The sequence below is a fragment of the Phalangium opilio genome, unplaced genomic scaffold (genome assembly GCF_054372755.1).
Source record: "Phalangium opilio isolate 3A_F unplaced genomic scaffold, DU_Popi_V2 ptg000031l_1, whole genome shotgun sequence".
Lineage (NCBI taxonomy): Eukaryota > Metazoa > Arthropoda > Arachnida > Opiliones > Phalangiidae > Phalangium > Phalangium opilio.
In genome coordinates, this window is record NW_028324158.1 from 5,956,509 (window position 1) to 5,979,488 (window position 22,980).

At 36.6% G+C, this 22,980-nt stretch overlaps 1 protein-coding gene and 1 long non-coding RNA gene across 2 annotated transcripts in view; both read left to right on the forward strand.

The window, feature by feature from the left end:
* The window catches only part of SLO2 (slowpoke 2), a 167,853-nt gene that overhangs the window by 110,340 nt on the left and 34,533 nt on the right, over nucleotides 1-22,980 (forward strand). The window lies entirely within an intron of this gene.
* Nucleotides 19,256-20,387, forward strand: LOC149690208 (uncharacterized). The gene is made up of 2 exons (XR_016383660.1): nucleotides 19,256-20,112; nucleotides 20,180-20,387. It is a non-coding gene; the product is annotated as an uncharacterized LOC149690208 (long non-coding RNA).

Sequence of the window (22,980 nt, forward strand, 5' to 3'; positions counted from 1 at the left end):
ACTATTAAATTCATAAATTCCTATCATATTCTGTCCAAATTTCTAAACGCTATTTTCGGTTTAATTTTTACTAGAAAAACGATGTATCGCTTAGATCTTCCTTTAAATTTCTGGTCACGATTCCATTTTACTAGGTATAAGCGACTTCTTGGTTGCGAGGGGCTTATCACTCTGCCCAAAATTATTAGGTAAGCATAGCATAATTTTGACTTACTAAGCTTAATCTTGCCATAATCTCGTCATAACTTTGATGCAAATGCTGTACTCCTTGCGTAATTACGTAGTCAATGTACAGACGAACTCAAAGTGATCAGCCCCTTGCTTTTCGCTCTCGATATATTCTACAACGTGTACACACTTAAGACTATAAATTCTTTTTTCTCATTGTCATTCATTTCAACACCTCGTATTTTAATTGAATTTCGTACCCAATATAAACCGATTCTGACGCGTATTCTAGGCCAATATCTCTCTAGCAGTTTCGTGCCTGGCCTTCATAAAATGGAGTCATTCAGGCTATTATTTTTAGAAAGTATCAAGCTTCTAAAATAACAAGGGCCAGTTTAATAAAGTAGCCGGTCTAATGTATGTCACGATAATTTAAACACTGTGTGTTATTTGCTAAACGTTTATGTAATATGTTTTAATGTTGTATAAAAGCAACGAATCATGATTGTTAGAAAGATTAAGATGCTAGATAAACAACAAGGAACCTACACGGTTTGCACTTTAATTTCGTTAAGTTTAAATGTTATTACTGTATTTGCATTACATGTTCTATTTGCAGATCTAAATCAGATCGGAATTTTATGATATAAAAGTAAATCGCGAGCAATATCAGAGCAATAAAATCGAATATGATATATAATATGTTTTCGTGCACGTTTTTCGGTCCATTTGTTTGACTGCCTATACTGTCTAGGTTGTGCAACTGCATATAGACCAGAAATAGGATAAGGGACTAGAAGTATTGAGGTAACCAAATTCTTCACTTGGCAAAAGTGAATATTCTTGATAACACACCAACGGTTGGCCCTCTGGTAGCGGTTTCTGAGTTTTCCCTCCAAAAACGTGAGACGCTCGCGGTGGAGACGGCCGAACTAGATTCAAGTCTAGTGTTCCGCGGCTTTTAGGATGAGGGGAAGGGGATAGGAAATTTTTTAGAACTCGACCAATTTTTTTCTCTCTAGTGTAGACGCGATGGAAGCGGCATAAAATCCTCAAATTTGTTCACTAGTGCCAGGATCTATTACCAATGCTAGAGCTCTTTACTTCTAGTCTCATCCTACTTCTGTATAGACTAGACTATCTTAACCCTTAAAGATCAAACAGCTCTTAAACGAAGTCGAAATGTTGTAAGTATACAGGATATTTTAGCTATAAGGTTACAAAACTAAATGCCCTACTTTTCTGCTATTAGTGATGGTATCTCCGAAAGTAATCAGACCCCATTGAATCATAGAGGTATAACGAAATGAAGTAGAAAATAACTTCTTTGGCAAGTCCATTTACCTAGTACTCTATTTACTGTTTATAATTTTTTTCAGTTTTCCTCGTAATATCCGGTTCACCATATTTAAACCAATAAAGTGCTTAGGTAAAGAAGCGCCCATAACGGAAGGTAATTTATACTAGACCATACAAACTTACCAAACGACAATTTTTTACAGACCAATATTCAGCCTCTCTTCTTAACAACAATTTTTATTAAAATCTATTTTCTTTTTTCGTGTAACACGGTTGCAAATTTCAAATTGTATATGAAATCTCAAACTTATTTGAATTTTAAAACCGTTCGAAGATATTTTATGGATGTTATTTCTTATAATTAATGGAAAAATCGGTTATAAAATCTCCGGATTTCTTTCTTTGAACTACTGATCAATATAATACAGATGCATGTGGGCTTGAAACTTGCAATTGTTAGAAAGAATTACAATATAGATTATTAGAAATTTGGCAATCGTCTATTGTAATTCTGTTGTATCTACTATAACCCCATGATATTATTATTGGTTCAACTTTGCATTGTATTATATTGCCAAATAACAGCGAGAGTAGGCACGATTGGGATGACAATGGGGGAACTATAGAAATGAGCAATATATGGGTTTGTTATGCATAACTTCAATTGGCTTTATGGATGAAATTCGACCAATCAGATGAAAGGTTTAATCGGTTCAAAAGACGAGGTATATTAGGTTACAAATGCTGTGTTTAATGGCAGTATAGAAAGCTTTTCAAATTTTGGGGGCTTGTTATTAACGTAACTAGCGCCATATTCTTCGAACGTTTGTTTTAGACAGTTATATGTAGAACACAAGCCAAGTTTCCTCTCTTTTAGGAGTGATGAAATGCCACATTTAATTTTAACTTTTAATATTAATTTTAACTTTTAATTTTAAGTTTTAATTTTAATTTTTGCTTTAAGTTTTTAGTTTGTATCATATCCTATGTATATATTGTTTTTGTTTTCTTCATTGCTGAGCTCTCCCAACAGGAGAGCCGCCCCGTTCTAAAGGGGTGTACTTTGTACGGCGCCCCTAATAAACCTATAAACCTGTAATCCTGTCAGTTAATTCCTGTATTCGGTTTTTTCTCTGAGCATTGGTGTATTGCGGGCTAAACATTTCTACAGGCGCCCGTAGGAAATACATAGGTAGTTCAATCCTAAATGTTGGCTTTCCTTAAACATTCTTTAAAGTCTTAATTGAAGTAAAACACGCTATTTTTGGTTTAAAATAATTAAAAAAATCGTAATAACTAAGTTTAAACTAAAATAAATCTACTTGACTTGGGATGAATAACTTTGGTGACATTATATAGTGCAAGATAAAATGTATATAACAAATATTTTAATATAAAATTTCTCATAAATATTCATAATGAAAGATTATGATTAAAATTATCTGTAGCGTCGTATATAAAAATTGAATAATATTAATAATCAAACGTTATATTGCTGGTATACTTAAAGCCGTGTGAATAAAGGTAATAAATTGTGGTGTTAAAATATACAGTGTGTTTTGATAAGTCTGCCATAAATTAAGGGGATGTTCTTTGTGTGCACGATTTTGAGCCGAAAATGTTCTAAGGGACACAGTTTTCGAGTTATGATTTGAGTGTTTTATGGATGATCCCTTGATTAAATTAGAAATAATTGTCTTTCAGTTTCTTAATTAAATGTCAGTGGTCATTCGTAAAACGCTCCAATCTTAACTTTTGCCCTTGTGGCAAAATTTTATAGAACATTTTTGACTCAAAATCGCCCAAAAACATCCACCTTAATTTATGGCAGACTTATCAGAAACACCCTGTACATATAAATAATAGTACCGAGTATAGTAGCAGATTCGATTCTTACATAAGAAAAGTGTATTTCCCTTTGGGGTTATCTATGAGGCAATTGGAACCTGACCCAGATTTGCATGGTTGGCCTTGTTTCTCGTACCAAGGCATGATGCATGGAAATATCTCTCGAATCTCGCAAAAAAGCATCTGTTCTCCAGATATCTTTCGCCTTAGAAAAAAACCACTGCAAGGGATGCTGCAGTACCGGTCATTTTTATAACACATAAACATTTGCAATGGCCGAAAGGTATAACGCCTTATTTCGGAAGTCGGCCAAAGAATGCGAGACTACCATCTGCAAGGCGGAAAATACGAGAACAATTGCAGGATTCCCCTTTCCAAGGAGGGATGATATGAAAGACGATCGAGATATTTCTTAGTTTAGTTAATGGAATTTGATTCTTTACGTTTCTTTTTTATTATTCTCTAATGTTTTCTGAATTAGTGTTATCGATTAGCGTTAAGTTAGGATAAAGAAACTCAAAATCAAATACAAAAAAAGTTACATCCAAACAAAAAACCCTCCTTATACATTAAGAGCAGTATGAAGTCTTATCTAAGAGAGCTATCGCTCTCCTAGAATTAATTAGAGCTTCCTTATCGTTAAATTAATGAAAAGTGATTAATTGTGGATCTTTTTATTATAAAACTAGTTGCAAAGGCACTTTCCGTTGCCCGCCGTGACATTTTTATTAGTTTTTTCGATCGCCATTTTAAAGATGGCAGAACAATGAAGCCCAAAAGCCATATGACCCATCTATAAGATATACAGGGTGTTTCCGATAAGTCTGCCAAAAATTAATGGTGTTTTCTTTGTGTTAGACTGAGTGAAAAGTGTGAAGAACATGTGGTCTAAAACATTAAGTTTCTGGGATATGGGCTTCCAAACATTGATTGTCTCCTAAAACAAGGAAATTGGCACACATGTGGAGTAAGACATATCAGACATACCCATCTTGTTTAGACAATTTCAATACTTTCCAATCTAATAAAGTTAATGAGCCTTTATCTAGCAGAAGTGTACCTAAAGGAAGAAGTGTGCCTAAGCTTATAATGTAAAGTTGTTCAAAGTGTAACAGCACAAGAGTTTGAAGTTTAATGCCTCTTTAATTCTTACCAAGCTATCATCGCTAGGCCTTGTTAAAGGTATTGTTCAAAATGTCCACTCTTGTGCTAGTGCTACTACGCTTTGAACTACTTTACATTACCAGCTTCGGCACACTTCAGTCTTTAATTAATTAGAGATTTGCGTCGTTAATTTAACGTTCGTAGCTTACCGGTAATTTACCAAACACCGCCGTAAATTACCGGTAATTAATAATTTCACACAATGGATAAGGATAAGTTATCCTTGGTAAAACTGAACTGTGTTATTTTGCTCATAGTAGCAGCTATAGCTGGAATATGGAGCGTTCACTTCGGGACTTAAACAGCATTCCTTCTCTCTCCCTCTCTCGCGCGCTCTCTCTCTCTCGCTCTCTCTCACTCTCTCTCTCACTCTCTCTCTCTCTCACTCTCTCTCTTTTCGAGTCACTCTAACCCTAAAACCAAAATCGATGGTTCACTTGCGTTTAGGTAGGGAACTACGGAATATGTCCAGCAATTCTCTGCACCGTGGCCACCCCTAGCGGATTAAAACGATAGCTTTTCCGTTTGTGACTGCGACCAGTGCTGCAACCATGAATAACTCTTGCAGAAATGTAACGTTTTTGGTCAGTTCCAACGTTTAGTATAAATTACGGCGGAGCCGGGGATTGCATCAACTGTATAGTTGCAGGTTAATAAAGTTTATGGTTGTATATTTTAAGAGAGAAAGGAAGTTTCTATATTCCGAACACTCGGCAAGGAAAATCTATTTCGAAATTGGATCCCGCCTGAATTGCGGGGTATAGAATGAAGGAGGCGGAGTTATTGCTTGGTATTGCCAGCGAATAATAGCAATAATAATAAAAGAATATGTGCGGGGTTTTCATTCAGACCTCCTGGCGCTAAAAGGGAGTTATTATGAGATCTAATAATTACAGTGTAGATCTGGAATAGACAGTTCGCTTACACAAGAATGTATTGAAAGTTTATGATCTTGAACTGAAAGGGATCTATGTAATTGGGAAAGGACCAATTCCGTGTATCTACGTAGTATCAAGTATTGGGCGTGTTCTAATATAGGCAAATTAGATATTGCAGTATGAACTTTAACCTTAACAGAAAGTATTTGATAAAGAAACTTGTAATGTGTCCTAAAATGGAGATGGGAAACTGCTAAATTGGTATAGGTACTTTCATACGTTTATAAGATACGTTACATAAGTATGACACCTACCTATGCATCGTAATGCTAGAGACTTAAAGCTCGAGCTAGTTTGAGAACGACAAGCGAGAATTGGCTACATTCGGTTAATTTGGCAGCCGCCTCACCAGGCGTCGCTTTATGAGAATCTATGACGTTTCTCCTACGTCACTTCATGATAAGCTCTCCGTAACCAGTGACAAATTTATGGAACATATCTTATGAACTATTTTTTATGAATTCCTGATGTAACAAAGTGTGATTGAGATTTATTTAAGCTCTTCATGGTCTTGTCAAAATTGTGTCGTAAACCGGTGCAATAAGATAATAGCATAGTAGTAAGGAGATACGCAATATATAACCTTCAAGGCAAACTTCTTCAACTTAGCCGTTGCAACAAGGCATGTACTAGATACAACAATATATTGTCCTTAAGAAAACAAATAAAACTCGTCTTTTAGCTTTTGTACTTAAAACAAGGTTATAATTTAAAATCAGTAAACTTTTTAAAGAACACTCGTAATGAGGGAAAGTTACCCACCAGGCTGAAAGGCTAGCATAAGAATCCCATTGAACGCCTGTAAAGATGTTTCACCCTCGGAACATATATAATACTTCTCTTCGAGAAAAGTGTATTGCAAAGCGGAAGGGTAATTGTAACATAACTCATCCCAACATCATTTTACATTTGGAGCAAAGTTACTAAACCGAATCATGCACATACGCGATAAATAGTTCCCTCATTACTACTCTATTAGAGCTCAAATATTTGTCAAGGCGCATGCGCTTGTGCTTGTGAATTTTTGTCCCACGTCTAGGCAATCAAGGTTTGTGGGTTGATTGCTGAGGATTTAGTTTCAAACTGTTATAGAATTCACCCCACGGTGCTATGTCCATCTGAAATTTGATTAGTAGGAGAGCAAACCAAAAGGGAATGAGCCTAGGTATAATCATGTTGCAGAACTGAAGTATTAAGAGGATACAGAGTGTCATCCTTCTTCTATTATCCCCTTCTGATAATGTGTAATTTCCGCCAAAAATAGACCAGGCCGCCTTTAGCATTGTTCCATTAATGTAAACCAGATGGGATTAACTATCATAAATTTATTAATGAACTTTAGAATAGACGAGAAAAAACCCTACCGGATCCAAAACCCTCGGCGTTGATATTAAAGATATTGATTAAATAATTAAACTTAAATTGAAAGAAAAGTATACTATAATTATGGAAGTCTTTACCTCTTTTAAAGTTGAAGACATACCTCCATTGTCGCTATGGCTCATTACATCAAATCCTGAAGTTAACAGATCCTAAAATCAAAGCGTAAACCCACTACACTCTATACCGTAATACCTTTCCAATATTGGTTTTTAATCGGACACTTGAAGCCCCTTAGAAATACTCAGTTCAGAGAGGCCAAGTCCTCTTGGCTCAAATACCTTAAGGTCTAAAAAGAAACCATGGTGAACACCGTAACAAAGATCTTTCAATACACCATACTTTATCACTCACTAGGGTAACTTTGTCGTCGGAAGAATTTGTTATACAAGTATCTGGAGTTAGTACCCGGTTCCGGGACAACCACCGTCCAGAGGCCAATAGAGGTTCTTTATTAAAGCAAAGCTCTAAAGCTTAACTGGGTAGAACGATGCTTGGGAATGGGGCCTTCCACTTCGTCTACAACGATGAACTCTTGGAGAAATAAATCGATTGAGATTCGAGAAAGAAAAGGAAAGTATAGAGAGAACTAAGAAGAAAGTGCTAACATAAATACTGAACTATCCAACAACGCCTCCACCCGCGCCAATTTTGTCGTGCATTGGCAAAGAAAAGAAACTGATTATTCGGAAGTTTTTAGTTCTTATGGAACTTGGAACATCTCTTCATCTGTCATTCTCGGAACAGCCATTCATTGTGTAGCCATTTTCTCAACTCACCTATATAGGCGGATTTTTTTGGGAAGAGCTAGACTAATCATCATGTGAGACTGCATAAGTTCATAAGTTATGTTCCATAAGTTTGTCACTGGTTATTAAGAACTTCTCATGAAGTGACGTTGGTCATAGATTCTCGTAAAGCGACGCCTGGTGAGGCGCTATCAAAGACTTAGGACAGACTAAATAGGAAGATGGACTGCAAAACCGAGTGTATAGTTGTGGTAGCTTGTCGTTCTCGAACTAGCTCGAGCTGTTAGTCTCTAACATTACGAAGCATAAGTTGTGTCATACTTGCGGAATATATCTTATAAACTTATGGTATGAGGAATTTTACTTCGCGAATAATGAATTTGGCGCATGCACACTTGACCTCGCGTTGCTACCGACCAATGAAATCACGGATTCACGGTTTGAAAGACATCAGAATTATTAGGCGCGACGTATAGTACCCAAGCCCGGCTCAAAAACCCGCGTTGAAATTAACATGTGATATTGAGCGGCACAATGATTACTATTAGCTGTTTGTATTTCTGATTCAACATATCTTGAATTTAGAAGTAATTTTCAATCACTCTAAGATGTAAACAATGAAACTAGTTTAGCGTTATTGACAGACGTTTTTCGTGTTGAAGTAATAAAGGATATTTAACTGATAATTTCATGTTAATTTACTCTCATTCATACCAATACCTTTCCTCAAACAAGGATCTCAATGCGCGGTGCAAAAGAGAGAAGTCAAGCGTATAACATGAACGAAGCAATTAATTTTCTAATTAAAAGTTTTTTCTTTCTTTTTTCATCAAGGGTACAATCCGATTTTGGAGAAAGGATATCGTTAGGCTTATGTCATTCCTAGAAATATAGATAGAAAAGGGTTATCTATACAGTTTTCAATCGCGAAATAGTTCCGAAGAAGTTTTGAGATCATTTAATTCAAACAATACTTTTGGTATTTGACGAAATGCAGTTCATTCAAAAGAGGATGTTATATATTAAAATTACACTAACAATTTTTAAAGCGATTCTTCTCATATTTAACAGACCTAACGTATGTTTTTAATACCGAAATCTTTAGAAATAACTTGATTTTGATTTTAAAATTCCATCAAGAAGCGATATCTAGTTTACTAAGGAGAAGAAATAATTCATTTCTAGCTTTATCTCCAGTCCAAACGTAGGTCCGGAGTTAATCCCCGCCTCTAAATTTCAACCAACATCTCATTGGTTCTTGAAAACTCACGTCAGCGCGACGTGAATGACGAAAATTACGTATTTTTCGACTGAGGAGAGGCGAATAGGCCGGCCTTCTTTTACGTCCCCCTTGTATTATGAAAGGGGGACTGGGACTATGGCCCACGAACACTTAGGCATCTTAAACCTTCTCCCTGGTAAACTAGATATCGCTTCTTGATTCCATATCAGCAGAAAATGTTTAATGGAATTTATAGGAGAACCTTTAACTTCTGAAAATATCTTTTTTTATTTTAAAATATAGAATCATTCAAAGATTTTTTTTAATATAGCAACTTCTTTAAACTTATACATTTGAGTATAGAATTTCGATATATAATAGAAATGACCCGCGACGTTTTGAACGGAGAAGGTCGAAAGTTCACTGCAAATATATTATGAGTGCATCTGCGTCTAAGCAGGGAGAAAAGACGTAAGATGGAGCGGTATGATGATTGGCGACCTACGGCAACTTTAAGTCTCCCTGTGTACCTTGCGCACTACCTACCCTTCGGTAGGCGATTGTTAAGTGCTGCCGCGTAGCGTCAACTAGCATCTATTTTTAAGACACAGGGTGCATTCTCAGCGTTTCCGTACCGTACGACCCTACCTAAACGCCGCTGAGGATGCTGTGAGGACTTCGTTGTCGTTCCGTAGGTGGGGGTACAGACTGCAACGTTATAGATATGCAGGTTCGACTCCATCCCTCTCTCTCTCTCTCTCTCCTTCAAGGTCTAAGGCAGCTGTTTTCGGACTCAAAATTATAATTAGGAAGGCTTGACTTTATTCATCATTAATATTAAAGTAATATTCACAAAATGAAAACTTGAATCGCGTGAGCTTAATGATTGCCAGATAAATAATAAAATAAGCTATTAAACTGGTTTATTTATGTTTGAAAATTAAGGGGGAAAATAATTATGAAATTCGTAATTTCGTTAGTCTTCAAATATTAAAGGATCGTTATTGATTTTATCGCAGTTAAATTACGTGGAAATTAATTAGAAGGTGATGTAATATTTCTGCGATAAGGTATATTTTAATCGTTACACTTCCCAATATATTTTTTCCTCAAAGAATAAATAATCACAAACACTCGATGCTAAATACTGATAGTTTTATCAAGTATTGTAGTTATTTATAACACATAAAAACAAGAACTAAAGCTACTTGACTCGCTTTGTCAATGTCGTAAGTCAAGTGGTTCTGGGGAAAAAGTGATCAGTCACCGAGCTACAAGTATGGATCATTCAAGGTTGGCTACCTATTTTTGGGAGACGTGTTTTGTCTAGTCTTCAAGTTTGATTTAGCAATGTAGAATGTCAGCCACTAACAAAGGCACATGGAAACACACGACCCCTGACTCTACCCCCTTCTTCATAATCACTATTACTTTTACAAAACTTTGTAATACTTATGAAACTAAAGCATTGTATTACATGTGCGGGAGAACTCGATAAGCACTATTTTCTTTCATGCGAGGATTAAAATTGCGTGTTAATACACCTTAGCTTTCCATTTTTTACTAAAGTACACCTGAACACTAGTGTCTAGCCAACGCTTCATCCTGCGAAACATAACAGATGTTATAGTCATGGTATAGGTACACCTGTGTACGTGTGTTTGTGTTTTTCCTGTTTTTTCTCCATTATGTGTACTAAAAATACTCAGGCGTTTGGAAAGGGAAGCTCAAAATGTGATATCATATAAACGAATTTATCTTTTGAGATTAAAAACTAGGCTATAGTGTCTTCTTAATGTCTCCACAGAGTCTCGTTACATTACCCGAGGTGTCGTACATACCATTTTCTGCGCGGTCTTTAAGCATACTTTTTCTAATGAAGGTAATTAATGGTTAGAATGTTTTGGGATTTTACAAAGAGATAGTGAATGTTTTTGGTTGTGGGGTCTGACATTTGTTTTCTACAGAAATGTGAACAACATAGACCTTAGAGACGACTTCAAAAAGCGCTATCTAACGCCTTTGTATACACATAGGCCTACCGGATGTTATTTGAAGCGCTATCTAACGCCATTGGATCCACATACCGGTTGTTGTAGCCATACCATCCGGTATGTGGATCCAAAGGCGTTAGATAGCGCTTCAATGTTACCAGTCCTTTTCTTTGAAATTGTCCCTAACATCTTTGTTCTCAAACAGATCAAGGATGGTCCTTGAGCAGGTGATACCCTTTCAAAAAGTATTATTTTGCTGTTGTAAAGGAATTTTTGCAAAGAAGGACTAGTTTTCGTTAAAAACGAGGGTTAGATATGAAAACTGAAAAATATACTTTATTCTAAAAGCTTTCTACATTAATGCTTTCTTTTTTGGAAAACGTGCATTCTTTGGCTCGTAAAACCAGAAGGAAATAGAGGAAACAGGGTTTGTAAAAGAGTAGGTTAGTGCAATCGGGCATGCAATTCCTGCCTAATATTCATTAGCCCTCTGTAGTGATAGCTGTCTAGGAGACAACGTTTCAGTTCTTGTTCTGAATTAAAATGATAAACCCCGCAGGCGCCTGACGTCATGTAAAACTTACAAAAGTATATATTTAACTTTTGACCTCCGTTCAAATCGATCCAAATTTGTTGAAAACCAAACTTTAGATATTAAAAAATTAAACTACCCTTTTTGGCGGTAAGTTATTAAATAACAACAGCTGGATAACAAATATTAAGGATGTGCAAATTGTTAAACAGTGCTCCGTAGCATAGCCTACTCAATCACGCTCATCACGACACAAGCTACTCGCGAGCAGCGTAGCGTCCGTGAACGTGGATCGAGTGGGCTATGTCCGTCGGTAGGCCTTTTGGGAATTGGCTCGCTCAATTCTGACCATTTACGAATCTTGAACTTTCTCGAAAATAACGATCCAAAAAACTTTTCCGTATCTTCGAGGGGCCAGTCAGTGTCACTTAGCGTAATCGATGGCCACGTTGTACCTTAACTGACCTACAATATATACAATGATAAAATAATTAGTCGTAACCCTTAATCTGGGTGAATAGCCCCTCGGCTATCTAGCATTTTTATCAGAAGGTTATAGAGAACCCTCCTATAGAAATTCCATCATAAAAAATAATATAAATGTTCAATTTGACAGTTTTAAAATAGAAAAGGAAATTCCTGTCTTCTCACACACAACCACCTTTAAGTGTCTCTCCTGAAGTTTAACCTTCAACCTGAGGTCCATACATTATTTCAAATATTAAATTTCAAATGTGGTGGGGTATAACAACACCACCACCCATACTAAACAAAACGCATATGTTATCGACCGTAGCAAGTTCTTGGCCACCTAGCGACCAATGTGAGCGATGCAGCGGAGTAAAGAATATATCGCTAGCTGGCGAGGATCATCTCCGTTCCAGGAGAAGCTACAACCGCTGTGATAGAAGCTCCGGTGCAGTGTTACTGAAACGTGTACGTAACCAATCGGTTCTTACCTACGTTCCTCGCGCCGGGACAGTATTTCGCGCTGAATCCGTATCTCTATACCACCACTTTTAGTTCGCGCCTTTCTTGTTCTTTTTTTTTATTGAGAGAAGAAAAGCGGTGCGGTTCGATTTCGAGTTCGACTTCGAGATTTCTTCAATTTTACAAAGTGGTGCGCTCCTTTTTCCACCAACACCCCTCTTTTAAATGGTGATTAAGTTTTGGTGATGAGTCGAAATAATAATTCGATTAAAAATCACCGAAAGTTCGGGTGTCATTTGATCCGAATATGAACGGTAAGGTGTTGGTTTAAGTTTCGCAAACCGGATTATAGCGGAAAAAATTGGGAGTTTTGCGATGGAGTGCTTCTGATAATTCAGGAAGTTGTATTTACTTCCGTTATAGTATGTAATATTGTGGGTGAAACTTGCACTTTACGTGTATGGCTTTGGAAATTAATGCTTGGAAATATACAATTGTTCAATTGCAATTAATTGAGGGTATAGCCACTATCAGTGGTGTTAAAGTTGCGTATTTGCAGGTTCAAACTGGCAATTGCGCAGGGTTTCTTAGTAGTTATTACCCAAGAGAGTGATAAGGATGTTAGGTTTACTGTGCGAAATATTTCTTATCTATATTGTTTTAGAAACTTCTGTGTACGTTTGCAATTATGTTTCGTCTTACGTAGTTTTTTCCTCCAAAGTAGTTCAAAACACTTCGAAATGTTCAACGCAAGATGCGGTTAGATTTTATTAGTGACTGTATAAGTCTTGGTAAAGTTTTGTAATTTTTCAACTATAGTAAAGGATAAATGATGAATCTGGAATTTGCTATAGTTTTATAAACGGTTTAGTTAGTTGTTTACTTGGATAAAAGCTTTGACAAAAGCAGTGTTGTTATTTGAGGTAGGTTCAAAGCTTTCAACTGACCAAATGGTCGATCAAAAAGCACCATTATTTCGAAGGAAACATTTTTCTTTTTCTTTTTGAAAAGTAAAGAAAGTTTAGTCATTAAGTTCAGGTTGCTGTAGAAGGAATCGCATTTAGCCAAAACATGAATTGCTACTTGAATTAAGATAATAGAATTGACTGAAGAAAGCCCGAAGTCTATAAGTTCTGCTAAAGTTAAACTTCGCTTGAACTTTTAGTATTAAACCTAATTTTTGATAATGAAAATTGAAAAAACCTCCGTGATTGTTTTTAGCATCAAATTTCAAAGATCTTAAGCTTTCATGCAAGTTTTTCCGTTCATTTCTTTAACACTGTAATAACAAAACTAAATTCCTATACCTTAAAAGAGAACAGGTTAAAGCAGGTCTAACTTCCCGCTCTGAGGTTTAGGTTTACTTTAATCTAAAATTAATGCGTGCCAACTTAAGAACTTGAATGAATCATTGTTTGGTCATTAATAACATCGTCTAGACTGTCTGTTGAATTTTATTCGAGATCGTTAATAGACCAGTTGAAGACCTAATAAACAAAACACTAAAACAGCCGTTTAGTTTTACTAGAAGTATGTAATACTTCTGTTGGAGAGAAGTGAACCACAAAGCGGGGTAAGTGTAACGTGATTCTTCCCAAAATCAACTTAACATTTGGAGCAAGGTTACTAAACCGAATCCCGTACGCGATAAATAGTTCCCTCATTATTACTCTATTAGCGCTTAACTATTTACCAAGGCGCATGCGCTTTTGGTCATTTTTGTCAAACGTCAAGACAATCAAGGTTTGTGGGTTGATTGCTAATGATTTAGTATATCAAACAGTTATCACACCACGGCGCGATAGTTACCATCTGAAGTTTGATGAGCGGGAGAGCAAACAAAAGGGTCAGCCTGGGAAGAATCATGTTACAATACTAAAGTATTAAGAGGATACAGGGTGTCATCCTTCTTCTATTATCCCCTTCTGGTTTTATTCATGCGCGAGAGCACTTGACTAACACGTCATCATATACCCGATGATGTTATGAGACGAGTTTCTAGGCGTACAAAACTACAGCACGCGATATGAATGAAAAGCAACGGTAGAGTAGTACAATTTAGGCCTTCAAACAAATTTCATCATAACATATTTACCAAACCAGGAATCCATAGAGCTAAAAGTAATCATTGTTCTCCCATGTATTCATCGCTAATTTCTATGCGGGGTTTGCAGGCCGGGCTTGATAGATTTCTATCCGTCACTGCTCATAATTCTGACGTCTTCTATAACTGTCATTTCATTGGTTGGTAGCAAGGTGCAAGGCGCATCGAGATAGATTATTCGCGAGGTAAATTCGTTATAAGACTAGCAGCTTTTCAAACAAAACCCGCACATATAGATACGTTGAGAAAATCGGTACATTATGATTCCAATTAACTGCATGTATTCCTGACCAGACTATATGCTATTTATATGAATAATGATTTTGTATATAAGAGCGTTTTGTCTGGCCTAGTTTTAATTCTGAAATATTAGAGGTCTAGTGACGTGTAAAAGTATATACTTCTTCATTTAAACATGACACTGTTAATGCCGTGCTGAGAAAACGTAAAAGCGACACAGGGAATTCTTGTGCACATGCCACGATGGTACCAGGAATACATAGATTTCTTCTACTTCTTCTAATCTTTAAGAAGCCATGTACCCCATATTTATATGTGATTGAAGGTAAGGGGAAGGGCTTAAAGCTTCGTTAAACCACAAGCTCCTCCTTCCTCGCGTATAATTGGTTATTCACATATGTAGGACAACAGTCTACTCGTTTATATGATGCAAAGAGAACTTGTTTACATTCGGTTCGGCGCGGATAGGTCGATAGTACGTCAAAGTCACTTGACATCGAAGTTCTAATACATAAGACTTGACGTCAGTGGTGTCGGTTTCTACACTTCCTCCCCTTTAGTTCAAGCAGAAAGGCCCAGAAAATGGCAAGTTAAAGTTTCCAAGCTGAAAAATATGTGTATTCCTTAAGGCATTTTTTAGATGTCGGAGGAGCTTTAGCAATTTTCTGAAGTCTGAATAGTTACGTTATTATTAAATCATTTTGTTTTGACAATCAAAAATGTTAAATAATCCCATAAGGCTTGGTTATTTTGCCTTTTAAGCGGCTCGTTACTCTTTAATTAGCAGGCTAAATAATTTATTTCTTAGCCAGGAGGTTAGTTTGAATTCTTTACTAAATAACTAAAGCTCATTTTTAATTTATTGCCAGCAACTCACACGTGACACACGTCTGGCATAAATTAAGTGGGATGTTCTTTGGGTGCACGATTTTGAGTCGAAAATGTAATTTCTATGACATTTTGCAGTCCGAGCCACTGTTTTTGAGTTATGATTTGAGTGTTTTAGGGATGACCCCTTAATTAAATTAGAAATCATTGTCTAAATCAGTTTCTCAATTAAATTTAAGGGGTCACCCGTAAAATACTCAAATCAATCTTTACTTGAAAACAGTAGCCCGGACGTCAAAATGTCATAGAACATTTTCCGCTAAACATAGCCCAAAGAACATCCCCCTTAATTTATGTCAGACTTTTCAGAAACACCCTGTATTTGCAACAAAACTTTAATGATTCTGGTTCATGGCCTTCTTTATTAACGTGCAGCTGGAACACTTAAGCCTTTGATCTTTTCTATATTGAAAGGATTCGATGCCCTGATCTTTCAGTCTCAAGTGGGATAAGATTTTTCTTAAAAAAATTCATATAATTTTCTTTATAATTCATCAAAGACAACAGTTACTAGTTGATAGCTGAGAAATGTAATGCGTAGTTAGGTGGAAGATGCATCCACTCTTGTAGCTCAAGTAACATAAATAACTTCAATCAATTAATGCTGCAACCAATTAATTTAGGTTGAGATGGATTTACAACTTTAATATAAGTATATACGCGTAAATCTTGGAGCTAATCACTCTCAGTCCCGGTACACCAATGATTACGCGTAATAATTTCAGCGCTGTTAAACATAAGGCTTAAGAAAACCCGTAACCCTTTTAGTACAGTCAAAGGAACAGCCATGTACAGTGACACCGATTACGAAGAGTATCTGGCCCCTCGGTACAAACGCCACTCTTGGCTTTTTGACACCATGGATATGTATAAATACTGCGTATTATGTATTACCAACTAGGCCTTTCCAAAGCTGGCCACCAAATATGCGATACACTAGCGGATGTGAGTCGAAAGTAGCTATATATCGTGGGGGGAAAGAAACTACAACGCTCCGGAGAATCCTGAGTGGTGAATTTGAAATTTTGCCCACGCGCAAAGAGAGAAAACACGATTTTCCATCTCCCTCATAATTCTGGTGGGGGATGGAAGTTATTTTATTTTCTCTGCTAAACGGGCGCCTAAGCAAAAATGCCTTGAGGAAAATAAGAGAGATGGTAATCCATTACGTAGTATTTATACATATCCATGTTGACAGAGATATAAGTCTAATCAGGGATAAATTGAATTTTAGAAATAGGAATGTACGACTCATAACCCAGTACGACTCATACCCCAGTAAAGAGTAAAGAGCCCCTCCCTCCAATACGTAACGAAAAGTTTAAATTATTATTGGCTCACTTTAATTACGTCTTAATGACGTTGCTGACTGGGACGGCGAAAAATTCGTAATTCCTTTTTACCTCTGTCACTATGACCCGCCTCTTCTTTCATACCCCTCCGTACCGTGGAAGGGGGTCCGGGACTTTGACGCGCGACCAGATTACTCTGTTCTCCATTCCTACTTCTGAAATTAAATCTATCTCTGGTCTCATACTGACTTTACTGAGCGTGCGGTGGTGAATTCATCGCGTGATGACCAAATGAGGCTCTGTGTACATTAGAAATATGTCCAAAGACGGTTTATTCTATTTCGTCATGGGTATAATTGAAAAATCGACCCTCATGCAACGAGAGCAAAACCATCATGGAAAGGGCAAGAAAAATATTATGAAAAGGAATCGGCTAAATGTCAGATACGTTACGTTTTCTACGCTCTCTTTTATTTGACAATGCCTTCCAGTAAAGTAAATAGTCTCTCTGGTGGTGGTTCTCCTGTCACGAGTTGAATATTATTTCTTGCCCACTTGTATTATATAAGAGTTGCTGTAGTATACACGAACCCAAAAGACAGACCAGCGCTAAATCCGGTCAAAAGCCAAAAAACCGAAATATCGAATATTTCTTTTTTACGAAAGTAGTTTTTCGCGCCATCGTGGAATCTAGATCAAAAATATTTATCGAATTTCTTTTTTTATAGCAAGGAGATGTGCACGGAAAAGCACTTAATTCAGCGGCGTTTGGGTTTAAGAAATCGATTTTAAATACAATTTATGGGTCGTATCTGAAATATATAATACTTTTCTTCGAGAGAAGTGTACTATAGCACAAAGTGGGCGGGGTAGTTGTAACATGATTCTTCCCAACATCATATTAACATTTTTTTATAGCAAGGTTACTAAACCGAATGACAGACGCGATAAATACTTCCCTCATCTACTAGCGCTTAACTATTTGCCAAGCAAGGTGAATGCGCTTGTGCATTTTTGTCCCACGTCAAGGCAATCAAGGTTTGTGGGTTGATTGCTGTGGACTTGGTACCAGACAGTTATAGAATTCACCCTAGCACGGTGCGATGCCCATCTGAAGTTTGATGAACAGGAAAGCAAACAAGAAGGTGCATGAGCCTGGGAAGAATCATGAATTACATAACTAAAGTATTAAGAGGATACAGAGTGTCATCCTTCTTCTATTATCCCCTTCTGGTAGTATAGTCCTATTAAAGAGGGTATAAGGAAGTGGAGTAGAAGCTAACAGTTTTGGCAAGGCATTTTAGGAGATCTTGCTGTTCTGTTTTATTTATGCGTTAAATCTTCCTCATTCACCATATTTCAACCAATAAGGAGGCACAAAAAGTTGCATACGCTTAGTAGAAGCTCTGAGATTGAACTGTATCTTTTTTAAAATTGTAGATAGAAACCTGGAGTCAATAGATATATTCATTATTTTATATGCTCTTTCGATTAAAAATGGAAAAATTCTAGTCCGGAAAACCCTATGAAACGTTCAAAGCCCATCTTGATACTCCTCTTCATTATACCCTCTTTGGTCCTATGGTCTCGGGATTTTCTCAATCTCTACTTGGTCCTATGGTCTGGTGGTTTTCTCAACCTTCTACTTGAAAAAATAAAATGTACATAAGAGAGTTTGGCGGGAACACTGCCACTTATTTAGAGATGTTGATGATATCACATTCTTAAAGCATTTTCATTAAATTGTTATTAGAAAAAGATATACTTTGTTTTCAAACCGATTAAATCCGACCTTTAGTTTATAATCTTTTATAAGTTTTCATTTGCTATATTTCATAATGCTAGACCCTTCTGAAAGGTATTGTTCGATAACTACGCCAGAATACATGGGAGATTTTATAATGTAGATTAATATTTAGTCAGACTGTACCAAACCTCTGAGAGGGTATCACCAGGTGTAACAGACATCAAGCTACGACCAACTCACAGTAATTACTGTCAAATGTAGAACTCTATCAATATGATCTTATACCAGACACTCTGATGATATTTTTTGCTCTGAGAATGTCAAAAGGTCAAACGCAAAGCCTCTATATGCAGATGCATATTATTTTACCCTTTCTTTAAAAGCAATTTACTTGCCACAACAGCGTCTAAAAATATAGATTTTTATAGCGAATGCAAAACAAGGACGGTGGTATATATTTTAAGCGCCTTGATGCCACACCCCCTCTGTATCTCCTTTGTCCAGGACTCGCGGCCCGGTGTTATGTCGGAAGCTTTAGAAATATTGACCCTTTTTAATGACCTCCTTCTTACGCAATATAATAAGAGACGTAAATATAAATAGATGAAAATAAAGTTATAATATATCAAAGATTATAAATAGTCTTTTTACGAAATTAAGATTAAGTTAAGATGAATGATGGGTTCCTTTTAACTTTAAATCTCCTACGGCTACTATCAACCATTAATTTATTCTAGGAGAGCGGTCGCTCTCTTAGATAAGACCTGATACTCCCTCTAATGCTAAAGGAGGGTTTTTTGATTGACCGTAACTTTTTTCGTATTGTGTTTGCAGCTTTGAAATTTTGCCAGTGAACTAAAATTCGGGCCCTAATTTTGTGGTTAAAATTTCAAAGAGATCCAACTAATAGTTAATTCTATAAAGAAAAAAGTTGTTAAGGGTGGTTTTAGAATCCATAAAATTAATCAGACATTTGGTGAAAGATACTATATTGTTCCATAGAGATAACACGGGATTTTATTGAAAAATGACCTTAATTGGGATCGTGTATAAAGAAAAATATTCATTCGTTACGTTTGGGAACCATCTTAAATTAAAGATAACAGTCCATAGATGTGCCTTCCCTTAGTTTCATTAAGATAAATTAAGTTTAAGTATTGATTTTTATCATTATTAACACATACTTTGACTTACGTTGTTTTGGGTATTGGAATTACGGCGTTTTACCACTGTTAGAGACAAGCATTTTAGCCCTCATTTTTTATATTGGACTTACGGCGTTTGTGTCGTGATTCACGCCGTTAGCGGGATATTAAGCAAGAAAAACATGGCGTTTGAGCTGTCGGTTAAAATTAAAATTTTGGATTTGGAATTAAACTGGAGGCTAATTACGTATGATTTTTATTGTTTTCACAACAAAAAACGTCAATGAAATTTACTAAAATTAATTTTAAATTTAAAAGCAGACAGAATATTTTATTATTAACGAATTTCGCTAAGCTAATTTCGTTAAGCCTCGGTCAAGGTAGCGTTGCCGTTATGTTGTCTGTTGATGTTATAGGAATAGGCAACATTAACTTCGGTTGAGATAAAAGCTAGACAATACGAATACTGTTGGTATGTTCAAATTAATTATTAATCTTACTGGTAGATCAATTAATTACTACATTATTATCTGTGACAGCTAGGACACATCAATCAGCTGTAGTGGTAAATTTTACACCTTGATGATGAACCCTCCGCTGGCTGAATGCTAGCGACAACTTTTCAAGGGAAATAATGACAAACAGAACTGTATATAGTCTTTCATTTAATAACATTCTATATTTGCATTATTTAAATTTAAATTTTGTATTAAACGTGCAAAAGATTGCTGTTCATTGGTTCTCTAACATGTTTTCTTAATTTTCGACATACTAACGTAGCTTTTGTATTTTGAGGGCGCGTTTTTTTTTAAAGGCGTTTATAACACGATGTATAGTTAAAATTATATTTATTTTGGTTTATGTTTAATGTGTAACACACTGTTCAGTGTTACAGTAGTTCTGCAACTAAGCCTTCAAAGTTTCTGAAATTATTGTAGGTAAATATCAAAGAAACGAAAGTGTTCATTTTCAAAAATTGTTTCAAACTAACACTCACAGGTCTTGGTTCTGGTTTTAAGGGGATCCATTCTCAGGCTCTTTATTTCATAACGTTTTTTGTTTGGTTAATTAACATAAATTTTTGGTTAAATATGTAATACACTAGTTTTTGGTAAGTTTCAGAAATTAACGGAGCCGAATGACAAAGAGATGGATTTAATAGCTTTCATTTCAACATAATTAAAACCATATAGATTTATTCATTTAATAACTTTTTTCGATTGAAATTAGGCCTAAAAAGTCAGGGAAAAGTCTGGGATATTGAAAATGGGCCAAAAAAGTCAGGGAAAAGTCTGGGAAATTGAAAATGGGCCTAAAAAGTCTGGGACAAGTTTGGAAAATTGAAAATGGGCCTCAAAAGTCAGGGACAAGTCTGGGAAATTGAAAATGAGCCTGAAAAGTCAGGGAAAAGTCTGGAAAATTGAAAATGGGCCTGAAAAGTCAGGGAAAAGTCTGGAAAATTGAAAATGGGCCTAAAACGTCTGGGACAAGTTTGGAAAATTGAAAATGGGCCTCAAAAGTCAGGGACAAGTCTGGGAAATTGAAAATGGGCCTGAAAAGTCTGGGACAAGTCTGGGAAATTGAAAATGGGCCTGAAAAGTCTGGGACAAGTCTGGAAAATTGAAAATGGGCCTAAGACGTCTGGGACAAGTTTGGAAAATTGAAAATGGGCCTCAAAAGTCAGGGACAAGTCTGGGAAATTGAAAATGTGCCTGAAAAGTCTGGGACAAGTCTGGGAAATTGAAAATGTGCCTGAAAAGTCTGGGACAAGTCTGGAAAATTGAAAATGGGCCTAAAACGTCTGGGACAAGTTTGGAAAATTGAAAATGGCCCTGAAAAGTCTGGGACAAGTTTGGAAAATTGAAAATGGTCCTAAAAAGTCTGGGAAATTGAAAATGGGCCTAAAAAGTCTGGGACAAGTTTGGAAAATTGAAAATGGGCCTCAAAAGTCAGGGACAAGTCTGGGAAATTGAAAATGAGCCTGAAAAGTCAGGGAAAAGTCTGGAAAATTGAAAATGGGCCTGAAAAGTCAGGGAAAAGTCTGGAAAATTGAAAATGGGCCTAAAACGTCTGGGACAAGTTTGGAAAATTGAAAATGGGCCTCAAAAGTCAGGGACAAGTCTGGGAAATTGAAAATGGGCCTGAAAAGTCTGGGACAAGTCTGGGAAATTGAAAATGGGCCTGAAAAGTCTGGGACAAGTCTGGAAAATTGAAAATGGGCCTAAGACGTCTGGGACAAGTTTGGAAAATTGAAAATGGGCCTCAAAAGTCAGGGACAAGTCTGGGAAATTGAAAATGTGCCTGAAAAGTCTGGGACAAGTCTGGGAAATTGAAAATGTGCCTGAAAAGTCTGGGACAAGTCTGGAAAATTGAAAATGGGCCTAAAACGTCTGGGACAAGTTTGGAAAATTGAAAATGGCCCTGAAAAGTCTGGGACAAGTTTGGAAAATTGAAAATGGTCCTAAAAAGTCTGGGAAATTGAAAATGGGCCTAAAAAGTCTGGGACAAGTTTGGAAAATTGAAAATGGGCCTCAAAAGTCAGGGACAAGTCTGGGAAATTGAAAATGAGCCTGAAAAGTCAGGGAAAAGTCTGGAAAATTGAAAATGGGCCTGAAAAGTCAGGGAAAAGTCTGGAAAATTGAAAATGGGCCTAAAACGTCTGGGACAAGTTTAGAAAATTGAAAATGGGCCTCAAAAGTCAGGGACAAGTCTGGGAAATTGAAAATGGGCCTGAAAAGTCTGGGACAAGTCTGGGAAATTGAAAATGGGCCTGAAAAGTCTGGGACAAGTCTGGAAAATTGAAAATGGGCCTAAGACATCTGGGACAAGTTTGGAAAATTGAAAATGGGCCTCAAAAGTCAGGGACAAGTCTGGGAAATTGAAAATGGGCCTGAAAAGTCTGGGACAAGTCTGGGAAATTGAAAATGGGCCTGAAAAGTCTGGGACAAGTCTGGGAAATTGAAAATGTGCCTGAAAAGTCTGGGACAAGTCTGGAAAATTGAAAATGGGCCTAAAACGTCTGGGACAAGTTTGGAAAATTGAAAATGGGCCTGAAAAGTCTGGGACAAGTTTGGAAAATTGAAAATGGTCCTAAAAAGTCTGGGAAATTGAAAATGGGCCTGAAAAGTCAGGTAAAAGTCTGGGAAAGTGAAAATGGACCTTTTTAAAGGTCAGGGAAAATATATTAGAGGGAAAGTCTGGATAACAGTATCAGGGTAACCAGAAAATGTGTTGTCTGACTGTCTGACATTTCTCATTTCTAATTATTTAAATTCAAAGGGCTGTATTAACTTCTAACCTGACAGGTTAGTAGTAAACAAATACCGGGCTGCCAGGCTGT